Source organism: Aotus nancymaae, unplaced genomic scaffold (assembly GCF_030222135.1).
Source record: "Aotus nancymaae isolate 86718 unplaced genomic scaffold, 86718_ANA_hifiasm-v0.15.2.pri h1tg000040l, whole genome shotgun sequence".
Taxonomy (NCBI): domain Eukaryota; kingdom Metazoa; phylum Chordata; class Mammalia; order Primates; family Aotidae; genus Aotus; species Aotus nancymaae.
Genome location: NW_026988454.1, coordinates 117585093 through 117610390, shown reverse-complemented (window position 1 = coordinate 117610390; position 25298 = coordinate 117585093). Strand labels below are relative to the sequence as shown.

Here is a 25298-nt window from a genome sequence, read left to right as displayed (position 1 = left end):
GGACTCCCTCTGTGAACCTCAGGGCATTGAGGCCTGCAGCGCCACTATGGACCATGGCGTCAGCATCACCCGGCTCTGCTGAAGGGGATTTGCCTTTTAATGCAGGTGGTATGCATGCACGTCGAAGTTTGGGAAACACTGCTGGAACCTCACCTGGGAGCTGCCTATACATGAAGGAGAAGCTTGTTTTTCTCCTGGCTGTCCTCTGCTCTCCAGATGGCTTGATTAATATTCTCCTCCCTGCAGAGGTCTTCCTGTTCTGAAGGCAACAACCGGCCCTTCCTTCGATCACTCATGATATTAACAATTTGTCCGTTATTTGCAACCAGTGAAAAAAGTCTTCTCAAAACATGGCCTGAAACTCATGGGGCATATGTGATAACTTACTCAAACCAACCTGATACTTATTTAATTTCCCTGCATAGTCCACTCCAAAGAGTTTTTAAAAAGTAATTTTCTGAAAACTTTGGATAGGCCATTTGTTGCACTATAAGACTTTCTCCCCAGAGGGATGTGTGATTATAACTGGAATGAGAAAGCTCTGTTATTAGAAATAATATTTGATCCTAGAAAGCTCTAAAGGCGTTGGGTGGAAGGGGGAATGTAGAGAGGGCGGGGGAGCCGGGGTGAGGGAGGGGAGAACAAGGGCTCTCACTGTATCCACAGTTGCCATGTTTGTGCTTTGACAAAGGGTCAGAAAAACCCAAGGAAAAATCAAAGTTCAGAAAGGCTCAGATTCTTCCAGAACTTTGCTGTCCAATATGGTAGCCACTAGCTATGTGCAGCTATTAAAACTGGAATTTAAATGAGCTAAATTTAAATAAAAGTAGATAACGCAGTTCCTCAGTCACCCTAGCCACCTTTTGGTCACCACAGAAAGTTCTGCTGGACAGTGCTATTCTAGAACGTCACATAGGGTTACAAGACAAGCTTGTCTAACCTGCAGCCCGCAGGCCACATGTGGCCCAGGATGGCCGTGAATGCGGCTCAGCACAAATCCGCAAACTTTCTTAAAACATTATAAGATTTTTTTGGCCATTTTTTTTAAAGCTCATTGGCTATTGTTAGTGTTACTGTGTTTTATGCGTGGCCCAAGACAATTCTTCTTTCAATGTGGCCCAGGGAAGCCAAAAGATTGGACATCCCTGCTGTAAGACGTACTGATTTCTAAGTTGTAGTAATTTATTTCTGGTTCAAGATGGCACTGTCTATGCCAAGAGGGGCCTCCAAGTCCGGATGGTCTTCCCTGAGGATGGGTGAGTAAGTGTGCCTTTTTACTCTGCCATGCTTTGAAAACTGTCAATAAAATAGCAACACTGTGGCCATTGCCTCTGTGGAATTTACAAGGAGCTGTAGGCCACATGGTGAGCTCGAAACCAGACACCCGGCTTCCTTGCCTGCCTCATGCCACATTGGACAATTGGTAAAATCTTGGTCTCTTTATACAAAGACAATGTCTGTCACCACCTAGCAGGATGCTGGTGGACAAGTGAGAAAATGCAGCTGTGAACTGGACACAGGACTTAAAGGATGAAAACCTTTCTGAGGCTGGGCGCAGTGGCTCCCAACACTTTGGGAGGCCGAGGTGGGGGGATCGCTTGAGCCCAGGAGTTCAAGACCAGCCTGGGCAACATAGGGAGACACTGTCTTAACCAAAACTGTTAATAAAAGAAAACCAAAACCTTCATGAACCCTCATTTAGTTAAGTAAAACAGCAACAACAAAATTAAACAACAGCAGAAAATACACTCCCATCTCCTGTCCGCCTACATTTCTGATGATGTGCATATTACTCGCTCTGGGGGAAAAACCACTGGTGTATGTGCACAGGTAAGTTTTTTGTTTGTTTGTTTGCTTGTTTGTTTTGAGACAGGGTCTTGCTCTGTTGCTCAGGCTGGAATGCAGTGGTGCCATCACAGCTCACTGCAGCCTCCACCTCCCAGGCTCTTGCTATCCTCCCACCTGAGCCTCCAAGTAGCTGGAACTACAGGTGCATGCCACCATGCCCAGCTAATTTTTTCTTAAATTTTTTTAGAGACAAGGTCTGATTATGTTGCTCAGGCTGGTCTTGAACTCCTGGGCTCAAGTGAACCTGTCACCTCCGTCTCCCAAGGTGCTGGGATTACAGGCATGAACCACAGTCCCTAGCTTATAAATTTCTTTTTAAAACTGTATTAGAATATGAGGTATACAAGTTTAATACTGCTTTTGAGATTTAATTTTAATTGGCTTGAAACAAACCTTGAAGCAGGCTGTTTTACATAAAAAAATCTTAGTTTGGCAGCTTAGCAAAATGATAGTTTAGACACAAAGGTATTTGCATTCTTACATAGCTGCACATTTCACATAAGGAAGGGTTTGCACTTACGAAATGTGTCTGTTTCCTGTCTGACATTCAAAGCATCCTGGCCCCTCCAGTTTCTTCTGTGTCAGTGAGGGGAAAGCTTTCTTCCTTTGACTCTTTTGGCCAGCACCATTAATTGGTTCCCCTCGTACAAGTAAAACAGCCTCTGAGTTAACTCGAAGTTTTTGCATTGGTCTTTGAAAGTATATTTCAACATATTTCAAACTCAGCTGAGATCACATCTTATAGATATTGTGTGAACACAAATACAAACTCCTGAGGGCCGCTGGAGGGAAGAGATAGTTAAGGAATGCCTACGTTAGGATCAACATTTCAGAAAATGTTAGGATGGAGCACAGGTCAGTCCTGCTTCTAGCCACACACTTCTTAGTCTTGCACCTGCTTCAGCGTCTTGTGGCTGGGGCTATGGGGGTCACTGCCAGAGTCATGTCCTCCTGACAGCGTTACAAACAAGCCCTGAAAATGATGATACATCTGAAAAGCTGGGCACTTTCCCGAAGCACATAAAAGAGATTGTTCATTGTATTTGAGTCAATGTGGAGTTCACCAACTGGCCCAGGGCCTCGCCTATGTTTGAAAAGCTTAAGGGTAAGCTCATAAACCTTGATTTCTCTACATTTTCTCAAATACATGATCAGGGCACACATTACCACCTCACTGAGCTGACAAGAAGCAGGAGAGCAGCTCTGGGGCTGTCTTAGCACAGCGGAGACGGAGGGGAGCAGGGCAGAAGAAACCCATTGAACCTGGCAACATGAAATGCAATTAGAATACCTGGGAGAGGCCGGCACCGTGGCTCACGCCTGTAATCCCAGCACTTTGGGAGGCTGAGGTAGGCAGATCACTTGAGCTTGGGAGTTTGAGATCAGCTTGGGTAACATGGTGAATCCCCATCTTTACAAAAATTACAAAAAGTAGCCAGGTGTGGTGGTATGTGCCTATAGTCCCAGCTACTGAGGAGGTTGAGATGGGAGGATCGCTTGAGCCCAGGAGTTTGGGACCAGCCTGAGCAACATAGGGTGACCCCGTCTCTACAAATAATTAAAACATTTGCTGCGTGTGGTGGCACACACCTGCGGTCCCAGCTACTCAGGAGGCTGAGTTGGGAGGATTGCTTGAGCCCAGTGAGGTTACAGTGAGGTATGATTGCACCACTGTACTCCAACCTGGGCAACAGAGTGAGACCCTGCCTCAAAAAAAAAAAACCTGGGAAACACTCTTTGTTCTTTAAGTGAGCAATTCCACATTTAGGGATTGATCTGGAAGGGAAATCCATTGTTACTGCATTGTGATTATGAAAGACTGAAACGACTTAAACGTCCTTCAGTGAATTAAACTCATGGCAACACCCATGTGACGGAGGACTGTGCTGCCCCCACCCTCAGGGTGAGGGTGCCTCCCCTGTCATCCCTACTCCAGGCTAGTCTCCTCCCCATGCTGTCACTGGGTCCTCTCCATTCTCTCCCCTGTCCAAATCTGGCTGGGCCGGCTTCAGCCCACCCTCCGTCCAGAACCCCTGTGGAAGGGCAGCCCTACTCTCTGCTGAGCCTCAGTCCATAGTTTTCACATCATGTTGTGGTTTCTTCCTGGGTCACATCTTGACTTCTTAGCTAGGTCCTAAGCTTCTTTAGACCACGCCTTCTGCTTATCTGCCCAGAAAGGGGACCACTGGCTCAGCCTCTCTCTCCGTCTCCGTCTCTGTCTCTCTCCCTTTTGTCCCTGGCATGTCTGGCCCCAAAACATCAGGCCCCCTTGGCAGTCTCCATCCCCAGCACCCACACAATGGATGCCCCTCAACTCTGGATATTACCAGTTACTTTTGCTGCTCCACACAGCAGGGAATGGGAAGAGGGTAAGACAGTGAGGAGAAACTTCTCAGGAACAAGAACAAGCTCTGTTCTCAGAGTCAGAAGTCCTGGATTGGAGTCCTGACTCTGTTATTTTTAGGCTGTGTGACTTGAGACAAATTACTTGGCATCTCTGACCTTGACTGCCCTGTGTGAAGTGCAGCTGTTACTGCTCAAGTAAAGGGGATCATGTGTCAGGTTGTTTGTCTCTGAGCCCCCGAGTGCCCGCACCTGAAAAGCTTGAATATCACCCATGCCCTTCATGATACTGGGCCATAGTTCATAGAGAAAGATACCAGGGTGAGCCTCACACCAGATCAGGGCCACGAGTTTGGTTGTTTTGACCAAAACTTGGTACTTGGAGAGGAAGAGAGGACTTGAGCGCCTGGAGACTCATCATTTTGTGGGGTCTCGTCTCAGACGTCCTTGGTATCAGTTTATGTCTCATATCTGGCTCATAGCTGTGCTTGGTGAAACAGAAGCATAACCCAAATAGGTCACTCTGCAGTATTTAAAAAAAATTAACGGGAAGAGCTTGTGAGGCCAGATGAGTGTGGACACACATTTCAGTTTTAGTTTTCGCCCATTTAGTAGATGTGTTCTGAAAGCCAGTCTGGTAAAACATGCTTCTGTCACTGGACAGTCAGCTGGGTGATGTCTCTGCCCGCCTAGTGCTGACCCGGGTGCAGTGAGGGTGGCACTTGTCATCCCCTGGTTCGGTCAGCAGAGTGGAAAGAGCTTTGAGTTCCTGTAGGCTCTACCATGAAGGGGCTGCGTGACCTTGGACAGGTTACTTCCGTTTGCCAAGCTTTAGTCTCCTCACCTGTAAAGGGGGGCCTTCCTTAACCAGGGCTCGAGAGGGTGAAATGGAAAGCATCTAGGGCCATTCCTGGCACGCAGCAGGCCTTCAGTCGGTGGTAGGCATTACTGCCATTTAAAACATTCAGACATGGGAAACAGAAGCAGACCACTGTTACGCCGGGTTTTCTGTTACAGCTGAACTAAATTCCAGCGAATACACTTACTTTACAGATAAATTCCCCACATTTCCTACACATGGCCTAGCCTCCAAGCCTGTTTAATATTTTAGCAAAATCACCAGCACTCTCTCAATGGACACTCTCTGCAGTCTTTAACAGTCAATCTTCAAAGCCCATGTTAAGAAGGTGGTGTGTCTAAGTCCTGGCCAGTGGAACAGAACAGGAATGATTTGTGCAAGAGTCATGTTCTTAAGATGGGAGAGGTTGCGCCCTCCTTCTTCCCTCCTGCCAGCTAGAGACAGACATTAGCAGCTGCAACCCTGCGGCCACTGCACCTGCCACGGGGAGACTCTGGGAAGGGGGGCCGGGCATGGGGGAGGACAAGACAGCAGGGGCCTGGGTCCCCGACACCAGGGAGCGCCACGCCAGCCCGGGTCGACCACCTCTGGACTTTCTGAATGTGCCTAGATGACCCTAAAGAGCATGGTCATTTCCCCAGCGCAGACCTTAACATTTTTGGTGGTGGAACCAGGCCTTCGGGAGTGCCTGATGAGGCTGGGCCAACTGTGAATAATGGAGAGAAGCAGGCATAGGGAACACTCCAGCCAATGCTACTTTTCATATAAAGTAAAACTCTTTATTAAATAACAGTAAACGTCAAGAGAAAGACTTAATGATTACCTTTGTGTTTATAAAACTTTGTTTTCTAAAACTTGATGTTAACTACGGTCAAGATAAGATGATATTTTAAAAAATAAAAGCACCGAGGCACAAGGTCAGCACAAAAAGTGTTGCTGATTAAGGGAATCGTGTCATCCCCAAGGGTGGAATCTGGCAGCGTGCCCCGACTCTGCCCTTGACCCTGGACTGCTTAACATTACAAGCATTAACTTGTATGAAAGCCTCAAAAGCACACTTACTGCATTCTGGGGTGATTTGATGCTGGTTGGGAGGGCTCTTGTTTCGAAAAATATTGCAAGATGCAAAAAATATTTTGACCGAACAGTGACCAGCTGAATTTAATAGTAAGAAATGAGATAATGAATAGAAGAATCTGACTGATTTGGGGCCTAGATACCAATGGCCTCCGTATAAGACTAGCAGGGGAATTGTGTTCAGTTGTGAACTTTTTGGGAAACAGAACCATCAGGGTGAAGAGATGGGGGTGGTGGCTGGGCAGAGAGCTGGTGGGGTGCGGGAAAGTGGCGTTTAAGAGCCCTGTGTTAGGTGCCTATGGCTGCCGTAACGCAGTGGCGCACATGACGGGCTTCAACAATAGACTTTATTATCTCTCTGTTTTGGAGGCTAGAAGTCCAAGGTCAAGGTGTCAGCAGGGTTGGCTCTTCTGGGGGCTGCGAGGGAGAACCTGTTCCTTGCCTCTCTCCTGGCTTTGACGGTTCGCTGGCCATCTTTGGCATTCCTTGTAATGTAGTTCCATCACCCCAGTCTCTCTTTTCACCTTCCCATGGGATCTCCCTGTGTGCTTGACTCTGCCCACAGCTTCCCTTTGTTATAAGGACACCAGGTGTATCGGATTAGGGCCCACCCTAATGACCTCATTTTAGTTTGCTCATCTGCAAAGACCCTATTCCAGTTAAGGACACATTCACAGGTATTGAGTTAGGACTCTAACATCTTTTTTTGGAGAAGACACAGTTCATCCTGTAGCACACCCTTTCCCGATTTGAAAGGCTGTCACATGCAAGAGGCTTAATGTTCTTTCATGTGACCCCAAGGAAGAGAAGCGAGGCCAGGGAGGCCGATTCCAGTCCAGCAAGAGACCTCAATGTATTAATTAACCCGTTGTTGGCTGTGTAGCTCCAGGCTTCTTTCCTCTCTCACTTATGCGCAACAGCCATTTTTTCCCTCCTGCCCCCAAATAAGCAAAAACAAAGATTCAAATAAACCACTGACCATATATGTAATAATTTATCATCTAAACTGGGACACTTCTGAGAGTGGTAACAGTGGAGGTGGTGAAAGCAGTCCAGCAGGACGCACATATAAAGGGGTAAGAACTGGTCTGCTTTTCATTATCACCACGCAGCAGCAATCAGCAATTCTGAACTACGTCAGTGATAACCTACCCCTCTTTAAAAAAAACCTTCTATTGGTTTGACTCCTAAACAATTGCTGTGGTTACTATTGTGTTAATATACATGTAAGCTTCAAATTAGCTTGTTTTAATTTCTTAATTTTTTCACCAACATGGTGAAACGCTGTCTCTACTAAATATGCAAAATTAAGCAGGCGTTTTGGCATGCGCCTGTAATCTCAGCTACTCAGGAGACTGAGGCAGGAGAATCAGTTGAACCTGGGAGGCAGAGGTTGCAGTGAGCTAACATCGCACCACTAAACTCCAGCCTGGGCCAAAAGAGTGAAAGTCTGTCTCAAAAAATAAATAAAAATAAATAAATCCAGGAGTTCTCCCCTGGGGGTTGAAGACATGAGCTGCTCACTAAGCCTGATGACTTTGAATAATTATGAATTTATTCTAAAAAAACAAAACGTGTATAGCACATGCCAGGGGTCAACTGTATAACTGGATGTTTGTCTAATTAACTCTCATGTAAAATGTGTTTATTTAGTAAAAGGTAAGAAATTAGGCTGGGTGCCATGGCTCATGTCTGTAATCCCAGCACTTTGGGAAGCTGAGGTGGGCGGATCAACTGAGGTCAGGAGTTTGAGACTAGCCTGGCCAACATGGTGAAACCCCCATCTCTACTAAAAACACAAAAATCAGCCAGGTGTGGTGGTGGGCGCCTGTAACCCCAGCTACTTAGGAGGCTGAGGCAGGAGAATGGCTTGAACTTGGGAGGTGTAGGTTACAGTGAGCTGAGATTGGGTCACTATACTCCAGCCTGGGCAACAGACCGAGACTCCATCTCAAACAAAACAAAACAAAACAAAACAAAACAAAACAAAAAAACAACATTAAGCTGCCATTTGCATTCATCAGATTGAAAAAATTAAAGTCTAACAATATCAAGGATTGATGAGGATAAAAAGAAAGTTGGCAATCTCATCCACTGAGGATGAATGAAAGTAATTTGGTAGAATCTAGTGAAATGGGTGTATTCTATGGGGCTCAACAACTCTGATTCAGCATTTACACACAAGAGAAATTCTTCAACTTGTGCACAAGGAAAAGTGTATAAGGTTAGAAACGACTAAACTGTTCTGACCTTTCCCTACTCTGTGGTCCCCCTTGATTGCTCCACAGCAATTCCGCTTGGGACCCTCCCACATTTCATTCATTCTTTCCCTACCAATGGATGCACAGCAATCAAAAGCGACCACTGAGAAAAAAGAGGATATAGAATGACATACTTAGCAAGAGAGCATTTGTGCCAATCTAACTCACAGGTGAAACTTCCTCTTCCTCCTCCTTCTTCTTTCTTCTTCCTCTTCCTTTTCTTCTTCTTTTTGAGGTGGAGTCTCACTCTGTCACCAGGCTGGAGTGCAGTGGTGTGATCACAGCTCACTACAACAACTGCCTCCTGGATTCAAGCAATTCTCCTACCTCAGCCTCCCTAGTAACTGGGATTATAGGCACCCGCTAGCTTTCTTATTATTGGTAGGGACGGAAGTTGATATGCAAATATTTAGCGAGAGTGATGATGTAAATTACATAATTTAATAAATACATCTGAGATTTTAAAATATTCTCTATTGTCTAAATTCTGGCAAAAATGGTTTATCAGATAAATCTTACAGTTTCCAAGTTGTTAATTTTCAGGAATTGCTGATGTGAGCTTCTGTTTGATGTGGCGGACTCTCAGTAAGTGATGCACGGGTCTAGGCCGTGCTTCGATGTAGCAGATAGCAGCAAACTCTTCCAAGAATTTCCCCATCAAATTATAGGCATGAGGTAACTTTTAGCTTCAATAAGTGGAAAATCTTTCTGAACATCAGATATTGTAAGTGGTGTTGATTTCTTCTCAGCTTCTGCTAAACTAACAGCAGCTCAATGAAACATTTTCGAGGCCTTATGAGAATGTCAGAAGTTTCTGTATATTCCATACCTCTATGAGTGATGAAATCATTGACATTCCTTTCTTGAAATGTCATATTTAATTAGATCAGGTCTAATCTTTCAGGTGTATCAGAGAAGGAGCTCCATGCGTGGGCTCTGTTGCCAGACTGCCTGGCTTTGAATTCTGATTCTCCTGTGTCAGTTTTAAATACCTCTGTCTTCAGTTTCCTTGTTCGTAAAGGTGGGTAATGATGATATGGATAGTACTGAGTGAGGCAGGACACACTTAAAAGGGTACCTGGCAATGAGCATCACTACATACATGTCAGCTTTTATATTTATTAAGTTTAGATTCTTAATGCCAGTGATGGGCAGGTGCTTCAATGTTTTAATATGTGTTTTATTAAAAGAAGGTGAAACTCAACAGGGACTGTGGAAAGAGGGACCTACCCCTGAGGGGATGAGGCCCTCAATGTCCCTACAGAACTGGGCCCGCATCCCTCCTCCTGCCACACGGGTGCCTCTGCTGTCAGAACCAGCAGCATTGACCAGCGATGGCCCAGTCACTGCCTGGCTACCTGCTCTCCCGCCTTGCAGAGCTCAGAGGCTGCAGTTCCACACGTGGCCATGTGAGGGTGATGCCATGGGGAGCTCTGGTTTATGGGGCAGCCACAGCCTTCGGGTATGGAGGTCGGGGAGTGGCTGCCCCACTGCCAAGGAGTCTAGGCTGCTGGGCCAAGGAGGCATGTTGGGATACAATCTCGCACAGCAGCTTCAGAGGTTTGGTGGGTGCGGGGAATCCTCAGCTAGGGCTCCCCAGCCAGGCCCTCTGGGACAGTAACCTAGGTTGTAGGAGGCTCGGTGACAGATATTAACTCTTTAGTTGCTGGATTGTAGGCAGGTGCAGGAGCCCGGGGGAAAGGTTCAGGTGGCAAGACCATTCACCAGAAATCAAAGCACCAACCAGTACAGCTGGGCACTACAGAAACACAGATCCCTTGTCATGGATCTGTAACAAAAGCTGAATAAGCATGATTATAGCAGTCCATGCCTCGTAGTAATGTTCCCAGTGAAAATGAAGAACTCTTTGTTTTTTTGAGATGAATCAAGCGAATCAAGGCTGGAGTTCAGTGGTGTGATCTTGGCTCACTGCAGTCTCCACTTCCTGGGTTCAAGTGATTCTCCTGCCTCAGCCTCTCGAGTAACTGGGATTACAGGTGTGCATCACTACGCCTGGCTAATTTTTGTATTTTTTAGTGGAGACGGGGGTCTCACCATGTTGGCCAAGTTGGTCTCAAACTCCTGGCCTCAAATGATCCACCTGCCTTGGCCTCCAAAAATGAACTCTTAACTCAAGGTGGCGTGAGTGTGAGCACGGTTATTAATTACTCTTTATACTTCTCTGTACTAAATTAAAAACATTCTCAAGAGACAATTTGGATCATCCAAAGCATTTTTGAAAGACTTGAGTATATCTTTAAAAAATCAGCATAAACAAAGAAAACTACTAAAATGTCATTTGGCAACAGTACCAGTCTTTAGCAAAACTGCAAATTATACAAATATTACCTTCCAAATTCCTCATTCCCGTTCCTGTGCTCAGCCCCTGCCCTGTTATCACGTCCCTGTGGCTGCTGCTGTTCCCCGTGGTGTAAATGCCGCCACTCCTGAGTTTCCTGTACAAAAATGTGTGCTGCTACCTCTTCCTCATTCACCTGGCCTTCAGCTGTTTTATTTTTGATCTGGGCCTCAGCATTGTTCCTTCCCTGAAGACGGTCAAAGGACCTGCATACATCCAAAGTTTTGCTCCGAGATAGCAAAGACTTTTTCTTGACTATGATTTTATAAAAGCTGCATTTCAGAAACAAAAGTCATGATGCCAGAATTACAGAGGATTAGCAGCTTGTAGCCCAGTTTTAAACACGAAGTAAAAATGAAATCGAATTGGCCAATTTATTATTTGCAGACAAAATTATGTCTTTAAATGTAATACATCCAACTTGATATTAAATAACAAGTAAATACAGTGCCTCAGTCCAAAAAGGATCAGAGATGATATCAAACGAGATGATTTGTGAGCAAAAGATAACACGAGTCATAAAATAACAAAATCACTTCATGTCTCTGTGTTCATGTTCCTTGTAAACAATAGCAAACTCCCTTTTCCCCAACCCATTTTTTCCATTTACTTGTCTCCTCCATAGTTTGAACATTTTCAAAACTGTACAGTTCCTGCTTAAAGAAATGAACAACTAGCGGTGGAATTTCAGGTGCAGACACTCAGTTTTGGAAAGGTCATCTTGTCCAACATGAAATGACTCGTGTTATCTTTTGCTCACTGAATCATCTCATTTGATATTCTCTCTGATCCTTTTTGGACTGAAACAATGTATTCATTTGCTATTTATTATCAAGTTGGATGTATTACATTTCAAGATATAATTTAGTCAGCAAATAATAAATTGGTCAATTGAATTTCATTTTTACTTCGTGTTTAAAACGGGGCTACCAGCTGCTAATCCTCTGTAAATCTGGCATCTTAACTTTTGCTTCTGGAAAGCAGTTTTTATAAAATCACAGTCAAGAAGAAGTCTTTGCTATTGCAGGCTGCTCTAGGTGGACAGGATTGTGCCCCTGGGAAGCGAGAGGCCTGGTGCTAATAACCAAGCATCAGTGCAGTTGCAGACCAGGGTTGGGGATGGCCGGGAGGGAGGGCAGCGGTGTGTGTTGAGGTCATGGAGGACACGCAGGGCAGGCTTGAAGCTGGAGGGACATACTTTGCATACCAGTTCCTTTTCTGGATCCCGTTAGTGGTGAAGCTCTGAGTGTCCTTGTCACTGATGGCATGGTACAGACTGCCTGGTCAGGGGACAGCCCTTGCATTATTAGGTTTCCGGGGGCTCAGAGGCCTTAACGCTTTCTTTGGAGGATCTCTCTGCCATTGCCAGTGATAGGATAGATCAGCTGCTCTGTGGCTTGGTTTTTCTGACATCTCTCTTTTGGCCCCCTCCACCTGGTACCAGCACCTCCTTTCCTCTTCCTGATAGGCTTCTAGAAACCTTCAAAGATGATTCCCCCTTCAGCATTTGTATTTTAAAATGAGACAGTGGAGCAGACACTCTAACCCAAAGAATAAAATGAAAACTACTCTGTAACAAGTACCTGCTGTGTATCAGGAACTTGCATAAGTGTTGCCTTATTTAATCTTCACTATAACCCTGCAAGGTTTTGCTTCCCTAATTAACAGATAGGGAAGTGGATGCCTGGGGGTTTAGGGAGGTACAGTCAAGCAGTCAAGTTCACAGAGCTGGAGGCTCTCTGGTGGGGCTGGACTTGAATACACATTTGGTAGCGTCTCAGTCCCTAGGCCCCTCCTCCTAACATCGCCCCCTCCCCTCCCATCCTGCCTCAGGGCCTGGGCCCAGAGCCCACCCGGGAGGCAGGACCCTTGCCCCTTGCCTGCGCCTAGGCTGCCGTGGGTGGCAGAGGAAGGGCTCTCTGGTCCAAGCTGCCGTTCTGTGGCTTGAACAGGAAAAGACAAAGGTCCCATTTTAGAGCTGCAGTCTGTTTCCATGTCTCTAGTTGCTGAACCACCAGGAGGAAAAGCATTTGAGGTATTTCCATGGGAAATGGTAGCCAACAAAAGCGCCGTTGGGTGGTATTCTAGTTAATTGCAGGAAGGCGGGCAGCCCTCCAGGATATTACCTTTCTTGGGCTGGAAAGTGTTTCTTTGAAAAACGTTTTGGTTCAGCCGAGGCCTCCTAAGTTTTCGCAGATTTGCTTGTTCATAACTATGAAGAGAGTCACCAAGTCGGTCCTTCGAGGGGGCAGGGAGGGGGTACGGTGGAGGCAGCATCGCTGGGAGGGGACTACTCCGATGACAACTCTTTGCTAAATGATGGCTGGAAAACACTGGATTATGTTTCCCCCGGTATAAATTCCTAAAGGGAGCCATTCCCCCAAGGCCTGCCTCCCCCAGACAGAAACAGAATCTGTGATCCTGAATGAAATGTCTCATGCCCCTGCGAAGGGGAGAGGGCAGGAAATGAAGAGAAATGATTGCTCTTCTTAAACACACCTTTTTTTTTTTTTTTTTTTAAACACTGAAAAGAAAAGCATTTGCAAAGGTGCATGAATCCAGGCCGTTGCCCCTGACACATCGGTTTTGCATGTGCCTTTGGGAATGTTTTCAATTCATGGCAGCCTTGGGAGGCGAGCAAGGCCTCCATCCATCTCTGCACCTGAGGGGTGAGGACGCTGAAGTTAAATGGCTTACCCCGCAGGTCATCCCACTGCTGAGACACGGATCCGGCACATTCCATCAGTCTGTCGTGGCCACAGATTCCCGGGCACCTCCTTTGTGCCCAGCCCAGGGCTGTGAAAAGGACATTGAGGTGGCCACTGTCTAGCTGTGGCTACACACTCCTCATTTAAGTAGAACGGTGCAGAGCAGCACAACAGGCGGTACAGCCCTTCAACTTGAAGCTGACCTGGAGCTCTGTGCCGCGGCTGCCGCAAGTGGGTTGGAGGGGAGGACAGGCGGCACTTCTTGAACAGCTGCTGAGATGGCGGACCCCTACATGGGGCTCTTTCCACCAGACGTCACTGAAATCTAGGTACTGTTCCCCAAATGGGACATTTTAATTACTGCTGCCGATGACACGTTTTATATCTGCTAGTTGTTATAAATGCAAAGATAGAGAAATAGGAAGTAAAAGATCCAAGCGTCATTTCCTGTACTCCTGGCAACCCCAGTTGGCCCACAACCCAAGATGAACACAGTTTGATATGTTGGGGTGTCTCTTTTGGACATTCTCTTATGCACACAAGCTGTATGGGCCTCTGCCCTGCCTGCCTCCTCCACCCTACTCTCTGCTCAGAAGCTGACCAGTGCTTATTGCATCAAAGGGCTCAGCCTCTGTGGGGGACAGGAGATGCGGCTGGGAGATTCTTTTCGCTGGCTCCCTATGTGCCAGGTCAGGCCCTGTGGTCAGAGGCTGGTGGCAGCCCTCTGCTGGGAGTCATAGCTCCTGTCAGGTGGCCCCTTCACACATTTTCCCTCTCTGGATTCCCATAACAACCTCCTCCCTTTACCCTTCAGCCCCGGGGATGGTTACTGGTCCCCCTTCCCTTGTTGATTTCCTTAAACTCTGTTAGAAAACTCCTTTATTAAGCTCTTTTCAAGTCTCCCCACCCTACGTTTTTCAGAATCTTGCCTGAGAATAAACACATATGTTTTTTGTAATCTGTATATATATAAATGTGTGTGTGTGTGTGTGTGTGTGTGTGTGTAAAAAGGAGTTATTATAAATAAATATTCTGTAAAGTCATGAAGTCCTGGGCGCCTCAGATAAACCCTTAGAAGGATGTTACTGTATCACCACGTTATTGATTAGGAAACAGAGACTCAGAGAGGGTGGGTAATCCGTTCACAGTCACAAAATAAACACAGGAGTGGCCATCCTAAGGTCAGTGTGGTATTTCACAGCATTCTAGTGGGTGGATATAGATTATTTATGTAATCAGTCCCCCTATGGATAAACATTTATTGTTGTATTCAGTTTTTCTCTTTGATATCAAGGCATCCCCAAACACAATACATGACTTCTTCTGGAAGCCTGAAGCAGGCACAGAGCAGTGAGAGGCACAGAGGGTGAGGCTGAGCCAGCTCTGAGATCTGGGGCAGGCCGTTCTGCTTCTCCCAGCCTCGATTTCCCCAGATGTCTACTAGGAATAGCTTAGACCCTTGGCCTTTGAGGCATGTGAGAGCCTGAGATTCTGCCGAGGCCCGGTTTTTGAACAGCTGCTGTCTTGAGGCTGGAGTGTGGGCAGTGTTCAGCTGACCACCAGGGAGGCGGCTGACGACAGGGTGCCCTTGCCCCCATGTGGCTTTTGTGGTGCCACCCTCCCAGGCACGTCCCATCCTGCTCATGAGCTGCAGAGACATTTGCTTCTGCAGGAAGCACTAAAGAGAAAACCAGCTGTTAGTACTAGGATTGAAACAGAGAAAATGAAGGTTCTGAGAAAGTGGTTGATCTTAGAATCAAGAAGTGCTATGGGGGAAACGATGTGTTCTTTGGGTATTTAGAGGAGGAAGTAGGTCAGTTTGGGAAAGGGTGCTTGCCAACGCAAGCTGGTCTAACTGCCTGCACCCTCAGCTCTGTCCATGTCCCTCTTCCTTCTCGTTCTTGAAGGCTATGCGGGGCCCATGCTCCAAAGAGGACAGATGCAGTGGCCACTTGTCCTTCCCTCCCCAAGAACCCAGAGCCCTCAGCTCCAGCAGCATCTCCAGCCAGCTGCCTGTCTGCAGCCGACATCCCCAGGGCTACAGGGTTGGGCGAACTGGCCTCTCCTCTGTGGCTGACCAGGTCCCGAGCTTCCTCAGGGCTGCAGGCAACGGGGCTCCCGTGGGGAATCTGGGATGAGGTGCATCGGGCGGCCAGCAGGTGTCACTGCTGCCCTAGAGACGGCCGGCCACGGGCCGCAAGACACAGGGAGCCAGAACAAACGACTTTGTTCCCTCTTCACAGGCTTTACCTTACGGCAGGGTTAGGAGCCTGTTTCCCTGCACGTCTGCCTAGGGAAAGAGGTAAATAAAGCCCTTCTCCTCCTTCCCTCCAGAGGACCCCATGGAGGCCTGCTGGGCTATGCCCTCCCTCACTGGCCTGGCCAGGGCACGTGGGAGCACCCAGCAGCTGGGGCTCCTGGGCACCTAGTGCCCGCCGGGCTCTGCCCTGGGAGCTGTGGGGCTCACAGCCCTATGAACTTCATACTCCTGCAGGGGCATGGGGCAACTTGAAGGGGAGTTGGTAGGTGTGACAAAGCGGGCCCCAGCCTGGGTCTGGCACGCTGAGTCCTCCTTCTCGGCCACCTCTCCTTACTCCGAAGGCTTCCCAGATGGTCTTGCCCAGGTTGTCAGGTGCTCCTCTGAGTGATGGGTTAAGAGGAAGCAGCTGCTGTGTGTGGGGCTGTAGGGGGACCAGCTGTTCTAGCTGGCTCATCACTGAGGAGTTCCCGGATGCACCACTTTGGTGCTAAACTCAGAAAGTCCTGGGCAACCCAAAACAAGTCAGTCATTTGGGCAGGGTACCAGCCGCTTTTCAGGATTCACCTTGTGGAACCCACAGTGGTGGTCGTGTTATCTACCCATTGTAAAGAAGAAATGAAGGTTGGAAGAGGCTAAACAAGCTGCCCAAACTCTCCAGATGGGAGGGAAGAATGGACATTTGAATTTAGGACCACTGGACCCATGCTCTTTCTCCTGGATGCCTCTGAGGTTGAGAGATGAGAAGTGGCCTTCACCGGTGCGAATCTGTGATGCCCAAACGGTAGGCAGCTGTGGGCCGTGGGCATGGACAATTATGCTGTGTGCTGTGGTGGTCGTCTGAACTGGGGCAGCAGCCCAGGAGCCCCTTGAGGGCATGGAGGTCTGAGGGGGGCAGCACGTTGGGAACAATGGACATGGGGGTTTTTAGGACCCTGTGCTCAGCGCGTAGGTAGCAGAAAAGCACACACTGGTCCAGGCTGAGGGGGCAAAGCCAGGCTGACAGGGCTTGGAAGGGAGATACCACCGCCAAGAAGGCCCCAATACCTGCAGGTACCTCCTCCACGGCCCAGACGCTTATCTAAAGTATCTTTCAGGACAAGGACCAAACCCCTAAGCCTGGTGAGCCCAGGACCTGGCAGTGTCTGGCTGACTGGGGTGGGGGCTTTGTAGGCAGAAGCAGACGCTGGTGGAGGTTCACCCAGGCCTCCTTTGCCAGGTGGCAGTGACAGCATCGGCCACCTCCACAGAGGCCATGAAAGGGTGTCAGCTTCTGACAGGCGCTGGAGGGACATTCAGCCTGAGCCTGGAAACCAAAACAAAGGGATCTGTGGGGCCCTCGATTCATTGGGGAAAATCCATTCTTGTAGCAGCCAGGCAGCTGGCAGGCTGGATGCTGTGCTCAGGGCTACTATTACAGAGAAGCCCCAGCCCTCCAGTGCCTACAGAAGAAAGCTACCAGCCCAGCAGCACACAGGACCCTCTGCAAGTCGCTGTGAGGATGAGTGACAAGGTTATCAGGGCGGCTGGTCAAGGCACCAGATGGCTACCCCCAGGATCTGCAGGTCTGCTGGGCAGGGCTGCTGCTGCCTTGACAGGGAGAATTAGGAAAAAGTGCCCTCTCTGGATGGGCACAGGCTTCAGCAGCACAGCTTTGCAAGTGGAGTTCATTCCCCACTAACCTCCTTAGCTGGACACATTTGTGCAGTGCATAAACTGCACAACTGTACATGACTGTCCTGCCAGCAGAGGGTGTTTGTATCAAGGACTGATAGCCCTTTTGCAGGAGCGAAGTGAGAGGTACCTGAGACCTGGGTGATGCCCTCTCCATCTGGTCCCTTCTGTGCTCAGAGTGGTCAGCTCTTCCTGGGAAGTATGCAGAAGTTATACAGGAAGACAAGGAGAAGGACAGGTGGACTGGGTGAAGAAATAGAACATGTGCAAATGCACAGAGGCATAAAACCTCCCCACCCTAGAGAGTAGGGTGCAAGGTGGGGACAGCAGGAGATGAGGTGGGCAGGGGCCAGAGTTAAAGGCCTGGTCTCCTGGAGGCTGTTCTGTATTTGAGGCTCAGGGAGGTATGTGCCAGGCCGGAGGGAAGAGGGCAGCAAGCGAGAGCCAGGTGGGAGGTAACCTTCCTTTTTGTAGGCTCCTCTAGAGGCTTATTTCCATACCACATCAATGATATTCCCAGAAACCTCCAGCAATAGTTCTGAGCTCTGTCTTCTGCCCATTGTGCCAGCTTCTGCTGGGAATCTTGGAAATAGAAGTTGGAGCCTTTACTCTCAAGCAGAAATGCCAAGGCTGAAAAGGGAAGTCATGACCACACACATGTGCCTGCTGGAACTAACCGGGGACAGAGGGTGCAATGGGGGCTTGGGAGGAGTAAGCCGCTGCTGCTGTGCTCCGGGTGGTCTGGGGGGACTTCTCATACCCTTCCCACTGCTTGTGCACACCTGGGTGTGAGCACAGCCTCCACCCCTGACTGGGGCACTGGGTGAATCACACCCCCTCCCTTAGTTTGTCCACCTGCAAAAGGGTATAGCAGCCCCCATCCACCCAGGGCCCAGGGCATAAACTGCCCCAATGCCATGATTATTTACTCTTCCTCCTGGTGGGTGGCAGCATCTCAGGGACCAAGTCTTGCCTCACCCATGTGTGCAAGAGTACAGACTGAGGTTTGATTCGCCAAAGAAGTTAACTATTTTCTTTTCCTCTTAAGTTCTGGTTTCTCCTTTTGGAAGGTGTAGGAAAGAGGCTGGAAAGGGCCCCCTCGACTGCTGCCCATCAGGAAGGGGTGGGAGTGTGTGGACAATGGCTGGTGGGCCAGGCTGGCCGTGTCCCAGGGGCCATGCCCCATGCTGGGCTGTTCTAACAAGAACTTGAACTGAACCGAACCATGACCCCCAAATTGGAAAACAGTGCCCTGATTCACTGAACCCGAAACCGAATCCAAATATTATTATTTTTTGACTGAACTCTGAATTGAACTAATGTTTTTTCTTAAATACCTACCAAACCAGTTCGAACTAGACACAAACATATGTGTTTTCTGAAACTATTGAACCTGAACTTCAAAATAATCTCCTATCCGAGGGCAAAGTGAGACTATTTACTTGAGAGTGTCCTGTTCACAGCAGGCCAATAAAGCCTCCTTTATGGCAGAAGTAGCTTTCACTTGTTCAGCGCTTTCATTTTCCTTCTCTTTTTTAAAAAACCGGGGTAGAATTTACGTAGAGTGGAATGCATCGATCTTAAATGTACAGCTTGATCAATTTTGCCAAACGCATATGCCGGAGGAACTCGGAGGAACACCAGTCAAGATCTAGTGCCTTTACATCAGCCCGGAGGGTTCCCTCTGCCCCTGTCCCAGGCCATTCCCGCCCCCACCAAGCAACCACTGTTCTGACTTCTGTCTCCTTCTACTTCTCATTAGGGGCTTCTGAACAATCTCCCACCTCCGCCACAGAAAGAGGAAAGACTAATGTGAGGATGCCCATTTCTGCTTCTTTTCTTTTTTCTAATGTTTATTCTAAGTTCAGGGGTACATCTGAAGGCTTCTTACATAGGTAAACTTGTGTCATGAGGGTCTGTGGTACAGATTATTTCATCACCCAGGTATCAAGCCTGGTGCCTACTAGTTATTTTTCCTGATCCTCTCCCTCCTCCCACCCTCTACCCTCCGATAGGCCCCAGCATGTGCCGTTCTCCTCTATGTGGTCTGTGTGTTCTTAGATTATACCCATTTTATGGACAAGGGAATAAAGGCTGAGCTAAACAGAAAGGGCTGTCTGAGCTCATAGAGCTAAGCAGTAGCAGTGTTAGACCCAGCCAGGTTTCTGGTCTTCTGGCTCCTTCTGTCCATCTCAGGCCGTCTGCCGAATTAGATACCAGTAATGGATCAATGCCTCCATGGACTTCCTAGGGAACGTATCCCATCTCTGGGCTCCAGGGCACGATGGGCTGCACTCACCCCACAAGCAGGGTGGTTTTACCTATTTCTGAAGACCTCTCAGCAGAGAGCCTGGCGTATCTCGTTCTGGGTTGAGCCACCCCAGCAGACGAGACATTCTCCTTGGGCCTCAGTGCATCCCTCCGACAGCAGCCCGCACTGGGGCGTCTGTCCCCTGTCTCCAGCCTGCCTGTGTGTGGCTGTCTGCCGGTGTCTCTGGCTGCCTGTATGTAGACAAACTGTATCTGACCCCCAAGAAGCAGTGTCTGTCTCCCCTCACAGCCGAGCAAGAGAATATTGACTAGGTTCCCAGGCTGGGTTTCCTAGGGAAACATTTTCCAGAGCCTACAACAATGTTGTATTTGATTTGATTCCCCCCGCCCCCACTCTTTTGCAGGCGATTGTGTGGTTTGGGGTGTTTTGCTCCTAGTTATAATCCAATAAAGAGCAGCTGCTGAGATTTTTCCAAGAGTACCGCTTTCAACCGCCCTCGTTGAAAACGCTCTAATTTATTTCAGTCGCTTGTGGGAAAACCAGCCTTAGCTCAAAACAAAGGCGTCCTGTGCTGATGTAATTGCCCCAAGAGTTTCTCCTCAGCGCTTCGGGCCTGCGGATGCTCACCAAGGAGACCCGGGAAGAAGCCTCCCTTCTCAAGGGCTGAAGTTGTCCAGAGGAACCTTGCTGTCTTCCAACCTCTCAGGAGGACGCGAGAGTCTCAAAGCCCAGTGTGGGTTGGGGCCAAGGTGTTCTCCATGGCTAGTCAATTTCCTGTGGCTCTTAGGGGTCAGTTCATCAGTCAATCACACCTTAGCGTGAATTAATCTGATTTTTTCTGCTTATGTACTCGAGCCCTGTCCACTGAGGGGCTAGCACTGTGGGTGAAAGGACTGATTAAGGGAGAGTTTCTGCTAAACAGATCTTCAGTGGGACCCAGGCTTGGTGGAAGCTATGGTAGGGCTCTGGGCAGTTGGAGGTGGGGGAGTGGGAAGAGATTCCGAGTAGGGGTTGGAGGAGGCCTCCAGGGTCAGCTTGCCCTGGGGCCGTTCAGGTTTGCGTGTTCTGTCTCCCGTCTGTCAAGGCACCACTCACGTCCTAACTGCGGTGATTAAAGAGGGCCTCGTCGGCCACTAGGTTGGATCGTGCCCAAACGCCTCTCTTTTTAGGAAGCACAAGGACCTCCTGGACTCTAAATTTCAAAATGGCAGCCCCATGGCAGAGTGATGCGTGAAATGTTTTTGTTACTTTGTCAACTCACAGATGAGACTCTGATCAAATTACACCTGGTGGTGCTGTGTGTTTGGCTATAACTGTATTTCCAGGTGAGCGCCTCTAGGGGTGTGCTTTGGGGTGGGCTATCTCCAAGGCCCTGTTTTCCATTTCATTTGCAAAGCGATTTTCATAGAGCCATGGAGATCTCTTTCTTTCCAAGTCAGAGGAAGTCACCTGCCAGGGAGCATTTGCCTGTGAAGGGCCCTGCCTTGTCCACGGGCTGCCCTCAGCCCTGCTGCTCCCGCCCTTAGAACCACCTGCAGGGGCCAAGCTAATCAAGTCCGCAGAGTCTTGCACAGGCAGGAGCGAGCCCGGCCTTGGATTCTTAACGGTTAGTTATAAAGCACTGGTGTGGTGTAGACAAAGAAGAGGCCCAAACACTTTGAAAGTGCTGTGCAGATCTCTAGCACTCATAGCCTTCGGAGATTCTGGCTTAGTCTATCTGATGCAGGATTCAAGCATCTTTATTTTTCTTTCAAAATGTCTTCAGTAAGTCTGTTCATCTAGAAAATTAAGAAAACGTGAGCCATAATGGTTCCCTCCCTCAGAGCCTCGCACTGAACGTTTTTGCGACGTTCCTTTCCTTCCAGGCTCTTTTCCTGTGCATACATTTATATTCGCATCTGTGCTGCACACTCAGGCTGGTGTCCTTTTCCTTTGGGCATCACGAGTATTTTCCCATGACATTTAATATTTTTTGAAAGCGTGGTTTGTGCCGGCTGCACATAAGGGAATCTTTGTCTGCATGTCTGATTATTTCCTCGAGATGGGTTCCCAAGTGTGTGAGAAAGCTCTAGAATAGTTTTAAACACTTAGCTTAGCTCATTTCCTTGTGCTGGATTCCACTCCCCCAGTGTACCCACCCCCTGTCTCCTGCCAATACGGAGCATTTGCTCATTTATTTTCTTAGTTTTAGAATCACAAAAGCGGTGCATAATCAAGCAATGAGGAGTCTATGATAAACAAAAGCACCCGGTCTTTCGTTTCCCTGCCATACCTGTCCCCCTGACGCTGGCACTATCAGTGTGAGGTGTATCTTGGAGAACCTTCATCTTCAGCCTTAATTTTATTTTTAATATGCTTCTCAGATGCTGCACGGGCAAATTGGGAACTGTTGGTGTTGGGGAAAGGACAGCCTGGGAACCTGAGAACCCGAGAGCCGTCCCTGCCCCTCTAGAAGGTGAGCACAAACATCCTGGACCTCGCTTTCCTCTTTATAGTGTGGGCATAATGATACATTTGCTGTCTGCTGGTAAGATTGTTCTGAGATTTGATTAACCAGCTGTAGCAAAAATAAATACGCAAAACAAGAATGAAACAAACAAAACCAAGGAGGATGCCTAGTTAAATCTGAATTTCAGATAACGAATAATTTCTGAGTATTAACATGTCCCATGCAATATTTTACCTGCATTTTATCTGGCAGTCTACCTGAGATGAACACGCAGAAGTGACTTTGAAATGGGTTCTGGCCAGAGGGTCCTGGGGCCCCAGTTGGCTCTTTCCTTTTGGTGGGAGAGGGCTCCTTGCTTTAGTGGAGATCAGAGCTTGTCCATCCTTGGACTTGAGATAGTCCCTCAAGCACCAACAAGCGGCAGGAAGGAGGAGCCCCTGCAGCAGAGGGAGGAAGTGGGGTGCACCGCTGTTTACTGAGCACCTACTGTGTGCTAGGCTGTTGGTAAACACCCAGTCTCTGTGTGTGCCCCACTGCTTGTTGGTACTGAGCCTGCTCCTGACTCCCATACCCACCCAGTCCTCAGCACCCCTATTCCTCTGCCTGAACCCATTCCCAGCTCCTGCCTCACCTGGCAGCATGTTCAGAAATGCTTCTTGGACTTGAGCCCTTGGCTGCCTGCACGTGCCCTCAGGCAGCCTGACACAGCCCTGGGTCCTCCAAGACCCTGCTCTCCCCTGGGGATGGGCCCCTCTGGCCTCCCTTTGGGCTCCTCTGCTATCCCTCAAACTCAGGCTCAGTCTTCCATGCGGGTCTAAGTGGGTGGCATTGGTGGTGTGATTTGGGGGCCCCAGGACCCTTGCCATTGTCTTCCTTCTTTGACGAGTTGCATAGACTGCCTTTCCTGGACATCGCTGGGCAGAGGCAGAGGAGTGTGCGAGGTCCACTTCCTCTCTGGGGCTGCTTCCTGGGCTGCCGGGCATGGTGCTCTCCTGCAGTGCCCTCTGGCCCTCATCTGGCACCCCTTAGCCTGGCCCTTCACCAGCTGCTGTTTGCAGCTGTGGGAGTCAGGACTTTGTGGAGCCCCATGAGATGCAGATATATTGTACTCACAATGTCTGAGCATGGTGCAAGTTTGTTCTAAATCAGATACCATTGTAACCGATGTTATGCCACAGGCCAGTGGCATTTCAGTAGAGACACATGGACAGTAGGGGAATGCTTTCATCTGAAAACGTCTTGCCCTCTGTGGGTATTTCACTCAAGTAGCCGCGCACCTCCTTCGGGGGCTGAGTTTGAGAACCTCCTGGAGCGTCGCCGTTCCTGTGCCTTCACGCCCCCGTGTCTTGGCCCCAGGACACGACGTTTTGCATATATTATTTCTCCTGGCTAAAGTCACTAGCGCTACTATGTCTACCTTATAAATAACGATGGTAATATTATCTCAAATTTATACAGCATGTTAATATTTTTCTAATCCATTTTAATAAGATTTAAAACAATATTGAGAAAGCAGTAGCCTCTTCCCTGCTCCCAGTTCAGTTCCCTTTATCTTCGAGTTTGTTGCGAACCCAGTTTGGGTTATAACCTTCTAGACTTTTCTATCCATACGTGAACTATATGTGTGGTTTCTTTTTTTTTACGTGCCTGGCGTCACACTACCCATTTTGCTCTGTAATCCTGCCTCGTACTCAGCAATAGAACACGAGCATCCAGTTCTTGTTTTTCCTTCTTAATCTCACTGTCCGGTGTCGTCTGGGTGTATACCAGTCTCATATTAACCTCCTCCTGGTTGACATCTAGACTGTGTTTTTTCCACTATCACAAACAGTGTGAGGCAGTGAACACCTCTGTGTTAACTGTGTGCCCAACTGTGCCCAATTAACTTAGAGAAACTCACTTCCATCTGATAGTTGGTGTGTGTAGGTCAAGCACTACCATCCACTTCACAGATGCAAAAACTGAGCAGGGAAGGGCAGAAGGTTCCTGTGGCCACACAGCCAGCACGGAGCAGAGCAGCTTGCTTTTGAGGCCCAGTCTCAGGCCCTCTCCACGTCTTCACGGCTGCCTCTTCGAGGAATGAGAGCATTTTAGACCAGCACTTCTCATTGTCCCATGTGTGCACACATACACTGGGGATCTCCTTAAAGTGCAGATTCTGATCCAGTGGCTGGAGGGCAGGGCTCAAGAATCTGCATTTCTCACAAGCTTTCCAGCAACACCCATGCTACTGGTCTGGACCTCACTTGAGCACTGACGCTTTAGTTTAGTTAGAATCACAAGTGTCTAGGGGTTTTTTAAGTGGTGAAGCGGGGAGTCGAGGGGAGACACATGTGGTGCGTATGCCTTCATTGAACTTGAATCTTTGATGACAGACACTGTAAGCACCAAGGTTAGAAGTGGCTGCAGCACCACACGATCCCACAGCAAGGAGGATTCCAAGAGGCCCGCAGGTTCAGAGCACTGGGCCCATCGGGAGCTGAATTGCCCAAGGCTCCTGAGAGCCAGGGCTGCACCAGATGGCATGGGACCCCACCCAGGACTTTCCATCTAGGGGGCCCAGGGATGCTGGGATCTGGCTGCCCCACATGGATGGCTCCTGGATCCTGGCCCCCAAGAAATCTCTGAGAGCCCTTTCAATGTGAATATCCTGGGGTATGGTTTGAAGTGGGATGAGAGAAGCTGGGCTTCTCATTTATTTTTATTTTGACTTTTAATTTTTTTGAGATGGGGTCTCACTCTGTTGCCCAGGCTGGAGTGCAGTGGCAGGATCATAGCTCACTGCAACCTCAACTTCCTGGGGTCAAGTGATCCTCCTGCCTCAGCATCCCAAGTTGCTGGGACTACAGATACGTGCCACCATGCCCAGCTAATTATTATTTTTTTTTGTAGAGACAGGGTCTCATGATGACGTTGCCCAGGCTGGCCTTGAACTTCTGGGCCAAGCAATCCTCTTGCATCAGCCTCCTGAAGAGCTGGAATTACAAGCCTGAGCCACTGCACCCAGCCCGGGGTTATTTTTAAGGGCTTCCTTAGAAAAACCCAAATCATTCCTCGGTCCAAAGGCCACACACGCATCACACCAGGAGAGATAGGCAGACAGAAGGAGGAAGAAACAGAGGCCCACGTGGCCGGGGCAGACACGGTGAGGGATGCAGATAATTGGAAAGACAGGAGTAGAGACAGACAGG

At 48.6% G+C, this 25298-nt stretch overlaps 1 long non-coding RNA gene across 1 annotated transcript in view; it reads left to right on the top strand.

Moving 5' to 3' along the window:
• Nucleotides 1-16155: 16155 nt before the first annotated feature.
• The window catches only part of LOC105714690 (uncharacterized), a 37547-nt gene continuing 28404 nt past the window's right edge, over nt 16156-25298 (top strand). Inside the window, exons 1-2 of the long non-coding RNA XR_001106869.2 lie at nt 16156-16496; nt 22022-22113. This is a non-coding gene — a long non-coding RNA (uncharacterized LOC105714690). The remainder of the gene's footprint in view (nt 16497-22021; nt 22114-25298) is intronic.